The following is a 14,956-nucleotide window of genomic DNA, read 5'->3' as shown; positions in this document are numbered from 1 at the left end:
GTATACTCTCTAGTTGTCATCCTTATTAGTAACCGAATGATTTAAACTTAAATCTTTGAGTAATAAACTCTAAGAGTCCTTGTTCAACTACTCGCTCACTCAAGGGTAGTTCATACTATTAAATTTGATAACACGTATGGTATGACTTATATTAACACTTCAAATAAAAAATTCTGTAAAAGAGTAAGTTATTTTATGGGTATAGTTATTGATAACATAATGTTTATACTGGTCATTGTTCGATGCCAGGAAGTGTACTATCTCTTGATATTCCTACATTTTTAAGCATAATCACAATGGATATCGAATCTATGCACAAAATCGGTATTTTTAACTCTCCTCTATGACGATGGTCATAATCAGTGATGAAACTAGCCGTTGACTGACCCAGGCTACAGTCCGGTTCACTTTTTTATTATAATCATTTTTTCAAATAATTATAATAAAGCTTTTTATGAATAACTGTACAATATTATTCTAAATTCATATATAATTATTTTTAAAGCTTATTTATAAATATAAATTTCACAATCTCTTATCACAAGAAAAATATAATATATTTATATGTTTTATCTTCTTCTTTCACTCCCTATCGTTAAGATTTTCTTTCAAATCACCCCAACAGTCTAAGAGCCCCTTGGTCTTGGGTTCGAGTGGTGAGGGAAGCGAAAGAAATCCCTTAGAGGGGGAGATATTCTTAGAGTCACGAAAAGTGGGATAAGTTCCCGGCAGTGTCTCTGGTAAGATGGAGCCGTGACACTTCACACTAATTTTCTATTTTTATAATCATATGTTCTAATCAGTTTTACAATAACTGTAGAATTTAAACATAAAACTTCTAAATAATTCATCAAGATGGTTAAAATCTTATCATATGACCAAATGCGCCCATTACATTGTATCCATAAAGCTTCTCTGCTTTTCTAGACGGAAAAGTTGATGGTGACTTGAAGTTGTAACAGCAAAAATCCTTATAAAATGTCATTAGAAAGATGTTTAAGTCTATTATTTTGCGCATATATGACCCACAACTAGGAATATTACTTATATCTAGTTTTGTTTTTGTCTTGAAAATCACAAATAGGAAACAATACGTAACAGAGTTTGAACACTAATGAACTTCGCTTTCCACATTCGATTTCCATTTTTCGGTATGCAATTTAGTGGCTTACAACAGAGTCTTTAAAGGTCTTTGAAGCCATGATCACTCGTTTGTTCCTAACTAAAGCCATAGTGGCCATTAAATTCATCAATTATTTCGGCGAAAAGGGTTTGAGAAATCATCCCCTCAAATTTCACCTACCATTATTCGTTTGCAGGAGGGTGCGCGGTGAGACATCATCAAGTGAGAAAAATGTTAAAAAGATAGGCAAAAATAATTCGGTGATCTTAAACAACCATTTAATAGATAGTCACACATATACAAGTGACGCTAATGCCAAAGCAAAGCATTTATTTTCAGAAAATTAAGCAAAGCCACATGTTAATCTGTATAATCTGGTTCTTCCATAATTGTGTCAGTTTGGCAAGTGATTTAGTGGACGACCCTCCTGGCTCAGAACAGCTGCGGCAGCATCCTTAAGTCTCTCATCTTATTCCTTAACGATTTCCTTCTTCTCCTTTATTAGTCCCCTTGCATACTTCGCTATATCTTCTTTCCCAACTAATCCATTTTCATTCATTTTGACCCTCTGCCACTTCAGATCATCTGCGAGGACTATCGCATTCATCTTTTGTTCTGCATAGAGTGGCCATGCAATTGGGCACGCCAGGACAATGCTCTTAGGGTTGAGTTCCACCACCACAGGACTCAAGAATCCCCGGTTGAAACATGGCTCGTACTTGAACCTGAGAGCCCAAGATGGAACCACTGAACCCTCCCTTTGGTCCTATCCAAGAACCCCTTTGGTAAGAAATCAAAAGGTCCTCAATCTTTGGACACAAAATATGTAGCATTAGCAGCTTTCTCATGTGGACCTCTAACGACCCAGAATCTTTGGCCACTCATTTCAAGTCCTGAGGCCAATTCATTTAATTGCTCTTGTGATAAAGTCCCGCCACTCCCAAAACAAACAGTACTGACCCACTCGGCTGCATCTCGCCACTTCAAACAACCAATTTTCATGTTCGGCTCAATTATAAAGCATTCTGTATCAGCGGTCCAACCGGAAAACCGGAGGACTAAAACCTGATCGATCACCCTCCATCAAAGCCTTAAAGGCCCCCGGTTCCAAATCCTAAAGCTGTTGACCATAATCCCAGCGGCCAAAGGGTCCGTTTAGCTATGCCCATAATCCATTTGTATGCCTCATTTTTCTATCTTGAACCGGGTCCGCGAGATCACGCCCGTGTATTGGGACACAACCAGGAAATTGGACGGTTTCAGGCAAGTCCCTAAACTCGCAAGTGAATTTCTCATCAAGTTCAGCAATGAAGGACCATAGACATGCCAGCATTTGCAGGGAAAAAAATGAAGGGCAAATACCGAATTCTTTGGCCACTTCCAGCGCATCCGCGCCAAAGAGATCAGCAACTAGCGCAACCAACTTCGTTGACTCAGTTAAGACTTTGATGGTCTCTCGTAAGGCCAGAGGGAGCGAAGCAGGCTGAGTGCTATCCGAGTTTCGGCTTTAACGTCCTTAAAGTCCTCAAAGCTCACAGAGAGAAAATTGAGGAAACGGAGTTGGGTAGAGCTTGAAAATCTGTCTTTGGGTTTCACGGTGAGCCATCAGTAGGAATATGAAGGTGACAAAAAGTTGTGGCAAGAGCAAGTCGCTTAGCTAATTCAACAAGAGGGATTAAGTGACCCATCCCTGGAGTAGGCACTATGGCTACGTGGGGTTGTGTTTGTTGTGTGTGTTGCGCTCTCCATGCAGCTTTTGTTATGTTGTAGTTGAGATGTGAAGAAAATGGTTAATTTGGGAAGATTTATGGATGAAACAGAAAGAAGCGGATTAATAGTAAGCTAAGCGAGGGACGACTACATTAGAGTACCAGAACCAAAGACATCATCGAATTTCGAATCCAAGGCTGCCGACTGCCGAAGCAAAAGTTAAAAAAAAAAAAAAAAAAAATTGAAAACACATGAACTACCCAATTTTGTCTCCTTGTGCAAGTTTTTACTTTCATGCTCATGCCCCATTAATTCAAACTGTGTATCAGTTTATGCCACCTTCAAACTTTGAGATTGGGATCATAAATTTTCTCTCTCTCTATAATTTTGTTTTTGTACTTAATAAATAAGATTTTGTACCAGGTTTCCAATATTCGGAGAAAGTACCCCTCCCAACTGTTGAGAGATCATACATCAACTACTGAATAATACTAATAAGCAGTGTCATTAGAATGATATCAAAACTGAAACTACTATTAATGATACTGTACGCTTCAATTAAAGTAAAAATATGTTGATACCTTATCCTACGGCAATATATATCAATTTTATAATGTGCTGTTACAAAACGTACAAAAAGTGATTAATTCATCTGACGGAATTGAACTGATAGACGCGTAATTAATTGAAATCACAAGAAAATAATTAATAATTATCCCAACGGATTTTAAAGTGGTTCAACAACTAACTAGAGACTCTCTAGTCTAATCTACTGACTTTTATTAATGTAGTGCCAAATAATGTGTTTTCCTCTCTAAATTTCTGATTTTGGAGGGGGTTTATATAGTATATGAATGACCATGGTTACAAGAGTTAATATAAGTAATAATTGATTTTAGAGAAGTTAATCTTATGATTATGAGCGTTACAATTAAACCAAAATTACTTGAAATAAGCTCGAAATTCCATTGGATTTTAGCCAAAGTAAAAAATACAACTTATCCGCGATCTTGGAAATGAACTATTGATCAACTCTTTTCACTCTGATCGTAGCTTGCCTTAACTCAATCACAACTGGCTTTAATCTGATCATTGCTTCACAAGTTAGACCGGGCTAAAACTCGCTTCAAGCGATTTTCTGATAAGTGTTGTAAATCACCGCACAACATGCGCAGTAGAAAAGAGGGAAATGAAAAATTAGGTCGTGGGTCGTGGCATTACTATCTCCATCGAAGTATCCAGAATGGAAGGTAGTAGTTAATAGAACTGTCAAAATCTATTAAAATATTCCAAGTCAGAGGAACTCTCTCGGTGATGAGTAAAGCTTCAAGCCGTCAACGCTTAAAAGTTAAAGCCTTAAACCCTCCTCACTGCCTTTAGCATTTTGGAAATATGGAGGCCCATATTTTTGCCTCAGGTATGGGCTTCAAGTCTTACTTATATTGGGCTGTGGCAAGGATTTACAGCCCAATTAAGAGAAACAGTCCAATTCATAGATTCCAACCAATAAAAATAAAAGAAAATGTATTGTTTGTGTGTGAGGAAAATTTATTGGGGCATTTTATCAAAAGACCATGTCAAGTTTAAATTTAATTAAAAAGTTATGAAGGTTTAAAGTATTAACTAAATAGCCTTATTATTGATTAAGGGTAATTAAACATGATTAATGCTTAATTAAGATTAATGAAGTATTGTGTAATCTTTTAAAAATTATACTATGTTCTCAAAAACCCGAAATTCTTACAAACAAACCCAAACACCTTCTTCTTCCTCCTGCCATTAACGCATCTCTACCATGGTTGTTGTTTCTTCTTAGCCTCGTCTACATCTTCTTCTTCCTCCTTCCTGTACATCTTCTTCTTCCTCATTCCTCTATATCTTCTTATTCCTCCGCTGTTAACACTTTCTTCTTCCTCCACCATTAACACTTTCTTCTTCCTCCACCATTAACATCTTCTCTGTCAAAGATCTGCCTCCTCCTCCTCCTCCTGACATTTCGTCTAAGTATGTGTATCTCCTCTTTACATTTTATATTTAGATTTACAAAATTTTAATAATGGATGGGGTTTGGGTTATGATTTTGATTTAGTTGTTTAGGTTGTTGGGTTGTGTTTGATGTAATGCAAGTTGAAAGGAGTGAAATTTGTTGAATATTTTCTTACATTGTGGGTAGCTAAGGGTGATAGCACCGATTATAGGTGGAGATGGCTGAAAATGTGTTTTGGATTTGATGGATCGCTTAAGCGATCTGGTATAAGTCTGGTACATAGTAACAGATCACTTAAGCGATCTGGTATATGACAGAAAATCGCTTAAGTGATCTGGTATAAGTCTGGTATATGGCAGTAGATCGCTTAAGCGATCAGGCTTATTTGTACTAGATTGCTTAAGCAATGCAGTAAGCGATATACTTCGGTGAGAAATTATATTCCGTAATGTTTATTTAATATTTAGTCCTTTTTTATTAATTATTAATTATTTTTTTAATTTCAATAGAATGTGAAAAGAACACTTCAGTCTTTGTCAATCAGCACCGTACATAAAACTGAAAGATCTATTGTTATTATATTATTTTTGTTAGTTCTTGACAAGAAAGTAATATAAAAAAAATATAATATTGATATAAAATTGAACTCTGCAACCATCTGCTCTGCACTCTGTAGACCAAGGCTAAATAGACGGGATCGCTTAAGTGATTAAGGGTAATTTACTTCAATATTTCTTTTCCATGTTTATGGACATATGTTTAATATAGACGTAAAAGAACTAATTTAATTAAAATATAATAACGGTCATGGTCCACTGAACGAATCGTACACCTGATATGTTTAATATAGACGTAAACATTCTACACCATATATGTTTAATATAGCCGTAAAAGAACTAATTTAGTTAAAATATAGTAACGGTCATAGTCCACTGAACAAATCGTATACCTTAAATGTCTAAGATAGCGTTAATCGCTTAACCGATCTAGTGAAATACAATAAAAATAATCCGAATGCACTGGATTGCTTAAGAGATTTCATTTCTCGCTTAAGCGATCCTGTGTATTTAGACTTAGTCGCTTAAGAGATTTGGTTGTATTTATGTTATCGCTTAAGCGATTCTACGCTTTTACACTTGGTCGCTTAAACGATCTACGATCGTAGTAGATCGCTTAAGCGATCACGAACAAGACATAATCAATAAGTGCCCAGACGAACAATCGCTTAAGCGATCCTTTGCTTTTAACCTTGGTCGCTTAAGCGATTATGTTCGAGGCAGAATAAACTTCTGCCTAGATGCACAATCACTTAAGCGATTAAGTGTATCGCTTAAGAGATTCTTCGCTTTTACTGTTGATCGCTTAAGTGATTACGAATAAGACAATAAATAAGTGCCCAGACGCACGATCGCTTAAGCGATTCATTATATCGCTTAAGCGATCCTCTGCTTTTAACGTTGGTCGCTTTAAGCGATCATGTACGAGGTAGAATCAACTTCTATCCAGATGCACGATCGCTTAAGTGATCTAGGTATCGCTTAAGCAATTCTTCGCTTTTACTGTTGGTCGCTTAAGTATGATTGCTTAAGCGATCATGAACAAGACAATAAATAAGTGCCCAGACGCACGATCGCTTAAGCGATTCATTAGATTGCTTAAGCGATCCTTTGCTTTTAACGTTGGTCGCTTTAAACAATTTATCATCACTTAAGCGATCATGTCCGAGGCAGAATCAACTTCTGCCCAGATGCACGATCGCTTAAGCGATTTAGGTATCACTTAAGTGATTCTTCGCTTTTACTCTTGGTCGCTTAAGCGATCATGTCCAAAGCTTGGAATTTGCGTCGGCGTCCTCCTCTTCAGTTTCAATTTCAACTTCTGCCCTCCCTTGTTTCGCCAGTAGAATGTCTTCTGTCGGCGTCGTCTCCTCTCCTGGTGGAGCAACTTCAGTCATCGAAAGTTACTCCACTACAACTTCTTCTTCTCCATTTTTGGTAGACCTAGTGGTGCCTACAATTTGGGGAGTGGATGGGTTTTTTTCTATTTCTTTGAGGATCTCAGCCATTATAACTTAATCGGGAATGGCAAGGAATGAAAAAAATGCAAAGAGCAAAGAAATTGAGAAATTGCAGAAAATTGGAAGAAAAAACGAGACAGAGGAAGGTGTTTGAATCCTGTTTTGAGAAAGAGAAGTTGAGAGAAATGTATTTTGCCTTTCAAATTTTAAATCAACTTCTCTTTATTATACTCTAACCCACAAATGTTTAAATCTTTTCACCCTGATCCTTTTTGTTGCTTTAATTACACTTAAGTGTGCCGTCATACTTTTTAACCCAAAAAAAATCAAAAAGATTTTCATGGCCATTTTGTTAAATGGAAACTTGGGATGTCGGGGGAGTTAAATTTTCTCAAAATTTGTTAGTTTCAAACGTATAAATAACGAGTGATCAAGCCTAAGAATTAACAAGAAATTACGCTAGTTGAGTTCACTATCATAAGAATATTAGAGTGAGTAGTTGAATTTTGTTACTATTAACAGAATATGACATGAATGTTATCGACTGTTAGAAACGGTGAGACAAATAAATTAGACAAAGAAAGAGAACTCAACTATTATTTGTGTTCCATATTCAACTAGTATTCACACCATGTTATTAATAGTCATTTGTTCGATGCAAAAAGAAGTGTACCCTCTTCTCAATATACAAGATTTTGGTAGATATTCCTACTTTTTTAAGCATAAATTATAATGGATATCGAGTCTATGTACAAAAGGTTTGGTATTTTTTACTCTCCTCTAAAGCCATGGTCACACTCGGTGGCGGAAGCAGCCATTGACTGACCTGCGTTACAGCCCGGTTCAACTTCTAAAAAAAAATTTCTTATTCAAACCATTATTCGTTTGTAGGAGGGTGCGTGGTGAGAAAAGGTTAAAAGAATAGGCAAAACTTAATCCAGTGATTCTTAAAGAACCCTTTAATAGATAGTCAAACGGATACAACATGCCAGTGACACTAATGCCATATTATAATTTAGACCGGATAGCATTTATTTTTTAGAAAATTAAGAAGTGCAGCATAAATAATTAAGCAAAGCCACGTTAAATTGTTATTATATCTGGTTCTTCCATATTTGAGCCACTTTGGCAAATGATTTAGTAGACGACCCTTCGTAGCTCAGAACAGCTGCAACAGCATCTTTAAGTTCTCTCAACTTATTCCTTAACGATTTCCCTTCTTCTGCTTTAATCAGTCCCCTTGCATACTTCGCTATATCTTCTTTCCCAACTAATCCAATTTCATTCATTTTGACCCTCATTGCCACCTTCAAATCATCTATGAGGAGCACCACATTCATCTTTTGTTCTGCATATAGCGGCCATGCAATGAGAGGCACTCTATGGACAATGATCTCCAAGATTGAGTTCCATCCACAGTGACTCAAGAACACTCCGGTTGACTCATGGCTCAGTATTGAACCTGAGGAGCCCAAGAGGAAACCACTAGACCCACACCTTTGGTTCTTTCCACGAACCCCTTTGGTAGGAAATCAAAAGGGTCCTCAATGCTTTGGACACTAAAATATGTAGCATTTGCAGCTCTCTCATGCGGGCTCCTAACAACCCAGAGAAATCTTTGCCCACTCATTTCAAGTCCTAAGGCCAATTCATTTAACTGGTCCTGTGATAAAGTCCCCCCACTCCCAAAAGAAACAAATAGCACTGACCCACTTGGCTGCTCATCTAACCATTTCAAACAATCAGATTGCTCATGTTCAGCCTCATTGATAAAAACATTCTGAATTAGCGATCCAACTGGATAAACTGGAGGCCTAAAACTTGATCGATCGCCCTCCATCAAAGCCTTAGAGGCCCCCTGTTCCAAATCCATAAAGCTATTAACCATAATCCCAGCAGCAAAATGGTGGTACTGTTTAGCTACGCCAAGAAGCCATTTGTATGTCTCACTTTTCTTGTCCTGTACCGGGTCCGAGAGATCACGCCCGTATATTGGGACACACCCAGGAAGGTGGAGGGGGTAAAGGCAAGTCCCTAAACTCGCAAGTGACCTTTTTATGAAGCTCAGGCAAATGAAGGACGAAAGACAGTACCAAGGCGTTTGAAGGAAAGAAAATAAAGCTCAAAATACCAAATTCTTTAGCCACTTCCAATGCATCCGTGGCAAAGAAATCAACAATTAGCGCAATCAGCTTAGTTGACTCAGCTAAGACCTTGAGTGTCTCTTGTAAGGCGGGTAGGGAGCGAACTAGGCTGAGTGAGATCCGAGTTAAGAGATGAACGTCCTCAGGCAAGTCGTCAAAACTCGCAGGAGGAAGATAGATAGAGGAAATGCAGTTGGGGAGAGATTGATGCACCCTTCTTTGGGGTTCCATGGGTGAGCCAATAGTGGGCTCAGGGGCGGACCCAGCCCCTTGGGCCTACCCTCACATTTAAAAAAAAAAAATGTTTATATAGATCCATAAAAAAATTCTATTAATATATATATTAGACCTATCTTTAGATTTAAAAAAAAAAATATATTATACATATATCTAGACTCATAAAAAACTTATTATTAATATATATATTTCAGGCCTACATCATATTAAAAGTTTAAAACTCTTTCTACTTTTTTTACGTCCACCCGCTTTTTATGATTTTATCCCTAAAATTCTTTATTTTCTCATTTTCTCTTTCACGTTCTCTATGTTATTCATTCTTAAAACTTTTGAAGGCTGAAATTGTTGAAGCTTTCACTAATCAAGGTGCCACAATTAATTTCGTTTTTTGTTTTATCAGTTTTAGGTATGTGTATTGCTCATTTTATTTTAGTTTATTTTAGGGTTGAATCATGCTTATTTTTTTAAGGTTTTTTATTCTAATTTGATGGAAAAAAGCATGGATCTTGTGAGTTTGTTTTGTGTTTTGTGTTTAAGAATGTTCATGTTTTCCCAAATTAAACATTAACTATATTTTACTGAATGTTATTCTTAATCCTTCACCCATCACTTTCCTATATTTCAAACGTCATCGTTTGACTGTTCAAAATTATTTAAGAAATTTGAGTTATTATCTATGTTTATAATAAGAAAATTTCTCATTTTTTTATTAATTCATATTAAAAGTCAAGGCAATGTTGACTTAATTTAAGTTTTGATTAACTTTAGCTTAAGCTATGCCTGATCAAAGTTATAAAAAATTATATTATAATCTTTGAGAGAAAAAAAAAATAATAATAAATAAATTAAAAATTAAAAAATTAAAAAAAAGAGGAGAAGTAAGAAATTTGTGTAGAATATTTTGGTGAATTGTGATTGTTGTAAACTCTTTAATTATATTGGATTTAAGTGGATCGTTAAATTCTCATGGTCTTTTGCTCTCTTTAATTGAAGAGGTTTTTCCATGTAAAAATTTTCTTGTGTTTCCTCGTGAATTGGATGTTATTTTCAACATAATTTACTCAAGGTTTTACTTCTCATAGATTTATTCAAGTAATAAAGTATTGTGTTATTGTATTATTTTCTTTCAGATTATTGATATTGTATTATTTCCTTTGCTTAAGGTTTGGTGATTTTTTTTAAGTTTTTACTAGTTGTTTGATAAACAATAACAGAACCACGGAGACCCCCCTTGGGCAAAAATCCTAGATCTGTCACTGAGTGGGATAATGAAGGTGACAGAAGTTGTGGTGAAAAGCGAGTTGCTTTGCTAACTCAACCAGGGGGATCAAATGACCCATCCCAGGAGTTGGCACTATGGCTACGTTAGGTTGTGTTCGCTGCATGTGTTGAACTTGTTGCATCTCCATCTCAGTGTTTTTCTTTTTGGTGTTGCAGAGCTAGCTAGTTTATGATAAAAGAAAATGTATGATATTTAATGAAGATTTGTAGGGTGAGAAGGTGTAGGAGTTGTTGACCACTTCAACAATAAGGGCCATGCAAATGCATTTGGGGATCTTATTCATGAAGAGCCGCTGAAAGACTTCTCTAAGTAATTACAATAAAACTACACTTATAACTTTTTTATACAACCCTAAGGTAACAGCTTATGATTGGTCAGTTTGCATTTAGACAAACATGACTCACTAGCTGACCAATTACGAGTTGCTACATCAGAGTTGTATGAAAAAGTTGTAACTATAGTGCTGCTCAAGTAATTAATTCCTAATTGGGTTTGAGCTTAGGAAATGAGATCTTTGTAATATTAGGTTTTACTTTTTAAACCTAGTATATAAACTTATTTTTCTCTTATATGAGTGTCATAATAAATCATAGGTCAAATTAAATTCATTGTAACAAGAGAAGTGAGACAGTATTTCAATAATATTAACTCTACTGAATGTATCTTGCTAATTGGATGAACCATAGTAGATCAAACGTATTTTTTGTTTCTCTTTACTTGTGTGTATTCACAGTTTTTATTTGGTGTTACTCTATATATATATATATATATATACAAACAACAGTACTGACCCACTCGGCTGCTCATCTAGCCACTTCAAACAACCGAATTTTCATGTTCGGCCTCAATGATTAAAGCATTCTGTATCACGCGTCCAACCGGATAAACCGGAGGACTAAAACCTGATCGATCACCCTCCATCAAAGCCTTAGGCCCCCGTTCCAAATCCATAAAGCTGTTACCATATCCCAGCGCCAAAGGGTCCGTTTAGCTATGCCCATAATCCATTTGTATGCCTCATTTTTCTTATCTTGAACCGGGTCCGCGAGATCACGCCCGTGTTTGGGACACAACCAAAATTGGACGGGTTCAGCAATCCCTAAACTCGCAAGTGAATTTCTCATCAAGTTCAGGCAAATGAAGGACCATAGACAGTGCCATGGCATTTGCAGGGAAAAAAATGAAGGGCAAAATACCGAATTCTTTGGCCACTTCCAGCGCATCCGCGCCAAAGAGATCCACACTAGCGCAACCAACTTCGTTGACTCAGTAAGACTTTGAGTGTCTCTCGTAAGGCCGAGAGGGAGCGAAGCAGGCTGAGTGCATCCGAGTTTCGGCTTTAACGTCCTTAGGAAGGTCCTCAAAGCTCACAGGAGGAAGAAAGTGAGGAAACGGAGTTGGGTAGAGCTTGAAGAATCTGCTTTGGGGTTTCACGGGTGAGCCATCAGTAGGAATAATGAAGGTGACAGAAAGTTGGGGCTAAGAGCAAGTCGCTTAGCTAATTCAACAAGAGGGATTAAGTGACCCACCCTGGAGTAGGCACTATGGCTACGTGGGGTTGTGTTTGTTGTGTGTGTTGTGCGTCTCCATGCGCGCTTTTGTTATGTTGTAGTTAGATGTGAAGAAAATGGGTTTAATTTGGGAAGATTTATGAGTGAAAAAACAAAAGAAGGGATTAATAGTAAGCTAAGCGAGGGACGACTTACATTGAGTACCAGAACAAAGACATCATGAATTCGATCCAAGGCTGCCGACTGCCGTAAGCAAAATTAAAAAAAAAAAAAAAAAAAAAAATTGAAAACACATGAACTACCCAATTTTGTCTCCTTGTGCAAGTTTTTACTTTCGCTCATGAGTATAATTCAAACTGTGTATCAGTTTATGCCACCTTCAAACTTTGAGATTGGGATCATAAATTTTCTCTTCTCTCTAAATTTTGTTTGTACTTAATAAATAAGATTTGTACTCAAGGTTTCCAATATTTGAAGAAAGTACCCCTCCCAACTGTTGAGAGATCATACTTCATACTAGAATAATATCAAAAGGCAGTGTTAGAATGATATCAAACTGAAACTTACTTTAATGATACTGTACGCTTCAATTAAAGTAAAATCTATAGTTGATACCTTATCCTAGGCAATATATATCAATTTTAATGTTGTTACAAAATCTTACAAAAAAGTGATTAGATTCATCTTGACGGAATGAACTGATAGAGGTAATTAATTGAAATCAACAAAAATATTATAATATTATACAAGGATTTAAGTGGTTCAACAACTTAACTAGAGCTCTCTATTCTATCTATGACCTTTTAAATGTATTGATTGCCAAAAATGTTTTTCCTCTCTACCCTTTCTGATTTGGAGGGGGTTTATATAGTATGAATGACCACGTTACAAGAGTTTAATTAGGAGTAAATGACTTATTTTAGAGAAGTTAATCTATGATTATAGCGTTACAGTTAAACCAAAATTACTGAAATAATGCTCGAATTTTCCTATTGATTTTAGCCAAATAAAAGATAAGTTTATCCGCGATCTTGGAAATGAACTATGATCAACTCTTTACTCTGATCGTAGCTGCCTTAACTCATCACAACTGCTTAATCTGATCATTGCTTCACAGTTAGCCGGGCTAAAAACTCGCTTCAGGATTTTCTGATAGTGTGTAAATCACCGACAACAGGCGCATAGAAAAGAGGGAAATGAAAATTAGGTCGTGGGTCGTGGCATTACTATCTCCATCGAAGTATCCGAATGGAATTAGTAGTTAATAGACCTGTCAAAATCTATTAAAATATTCCAAGTCAGAGGAACTCTCTCGGTGAGAGTAAAGCTTCAACCGTCAACGCTTAAAAGTTAAAGCCTTAACCCTCCTCACTGCCTTTAGCATTTTGGAAATATGGAGGCCCAATTTTTGCCTCAGGTATGGGCTTCAGTCTTATTATTGGGCTGTGGCAAGGATTTACAGCCAATTAAGAGAAACAGTCCAATTCATAGATTCCACCAATAAAAAAAAGAAAATGTTTGTTTTGTGTGAGGAAAATTTATTGGGGCATTTTATCAAAAGACCATGTCAAGTTTAAATTTAATTAAAAGTTATGAAGGTTTTAAAGTATTAACTAATAGCCTTATTATTGATTAAGGTAATTAACATGATTAAGCTTAATTAAGATTAATGAAGTATGTGTAATCTTTTAAAATTATACTATGTTCTCAAAACCCAAATTCTTACAAACAAACCCAACACCTTCTCTTCCTCCTCCATTACCATCTCTACCATGTTGTTGTTTCTTCTTAGCCTCGTCTACATCTTCTCTCCTCCTTCCTGTACACTTCTTCTTCTCTCATTCCTCTATATCTTCTTATCCTCCGCTGTTAACACTTTCTCTTCCTCCACCATTAACACTTTCTTCTTCCTCCACCATTACATCTTCTCTGTCAAGATCGCCTCCTCCTCCTCCTCCTGACTTTCGTCTAAGTATGGTATCTCCTCTTTACATTTTATATTTAGATTTACAAATTTTAATAATGGATGGGGTTTGGGTTATGATTTTGATTTAGTTTGTTATTGTTGGTTTGTGTTTGATTAATGCAAGTTGAAAGGAGTGAAATTTGTTGAATATTTTCTTACATTGTGGGTAGCTAAGGTGATAGCACCGATTATAGGTGGAGATGGCGAAAATGTGTTTTGGATTTGATGGATCGCTTAAGCGATCTGGTATAAGTCTGGTACATAGTAACAGATCACTTAGCGATCTGGTATATGACAGAAAATCGCTTAAGTGATCTGGTATATTCTGGTATATCAGTAGATCGCTTAAGCGATCAGGCTTATTTGTACTAGATTGCTTAAGCAATGCAGTAAGCGATATACTTCGGTAGAAATTATATTCCGTATTTTATTTAATATTAGTCCTTTTTTATTAATTATTAATTATTTTTTAATTTCAATAGAATGTGAAAAAACACTTCAGTCTTTGTCAATCAGCACCGTACATAAAACTGAAAGATCTATTGTTATTATATTATTTTGTTAGTTCTTGACAAGAAAGTAATATAAAAAAAAATAAATATTGATTAAATTGAACTCTGCAACCATCTGCTCTGCACTCTGTAGACCGGCTAAATAGACGGGATCGCTTAAGTGATTAAGGTATTACTTCAATATTCTTTTCCATGTTATGGACATATGTTTAATATAGACGTAAAAGAACTAATTTAATTAAATATAATAACGGTCATTATCCACTGAACGAATCGTACCCGATATGTTTAATATAGACATAAACATTCTATCCATATATGTTTAATATAGCCTTAAAGAACTAATTAATTAAAATATAATACGGTCATGTCCCTCGAACGACCGTACATCTGATATGTTTAATATAGACGTAACATTCTACACCATATATGTTTATATAGTCGTAAAAAACTAATTTAATTAAAAT

General features: G+C 36.0%; 1 pseudogene; it reads right to left on the bottom strand.

Moving 5' to 3' along the window:
* Positions 1-7,931: 7,931 nt before the first annotated feature.
* LOC116129314 lies at positions 7,932-10,622 on the bottom strand (annotated as a pseudogene).
* Between the last annotated feature and the right edge of the window lie 4,334 nt (positions 10,623-14,956).

Source organism: Pistacia vera, unplaced genomic scaffold (assembly GCF_008641045.1).
Source record: "Pistacia vera cultivar Batoury unplaced genomic scaffold, PisVer_v2 Contig210, whole genome shotgun sequence".
Classification (NCBI taxonomy): Eukaryota; Viridiplantae; Streptophyta; class Magnoliopsida; order Sapindales; family Anacardiaceae; genus Pistacia; species Pistacia vera.
This window is presented reverse-complemented; position numbering and strand designations above follow the sequence as displayed.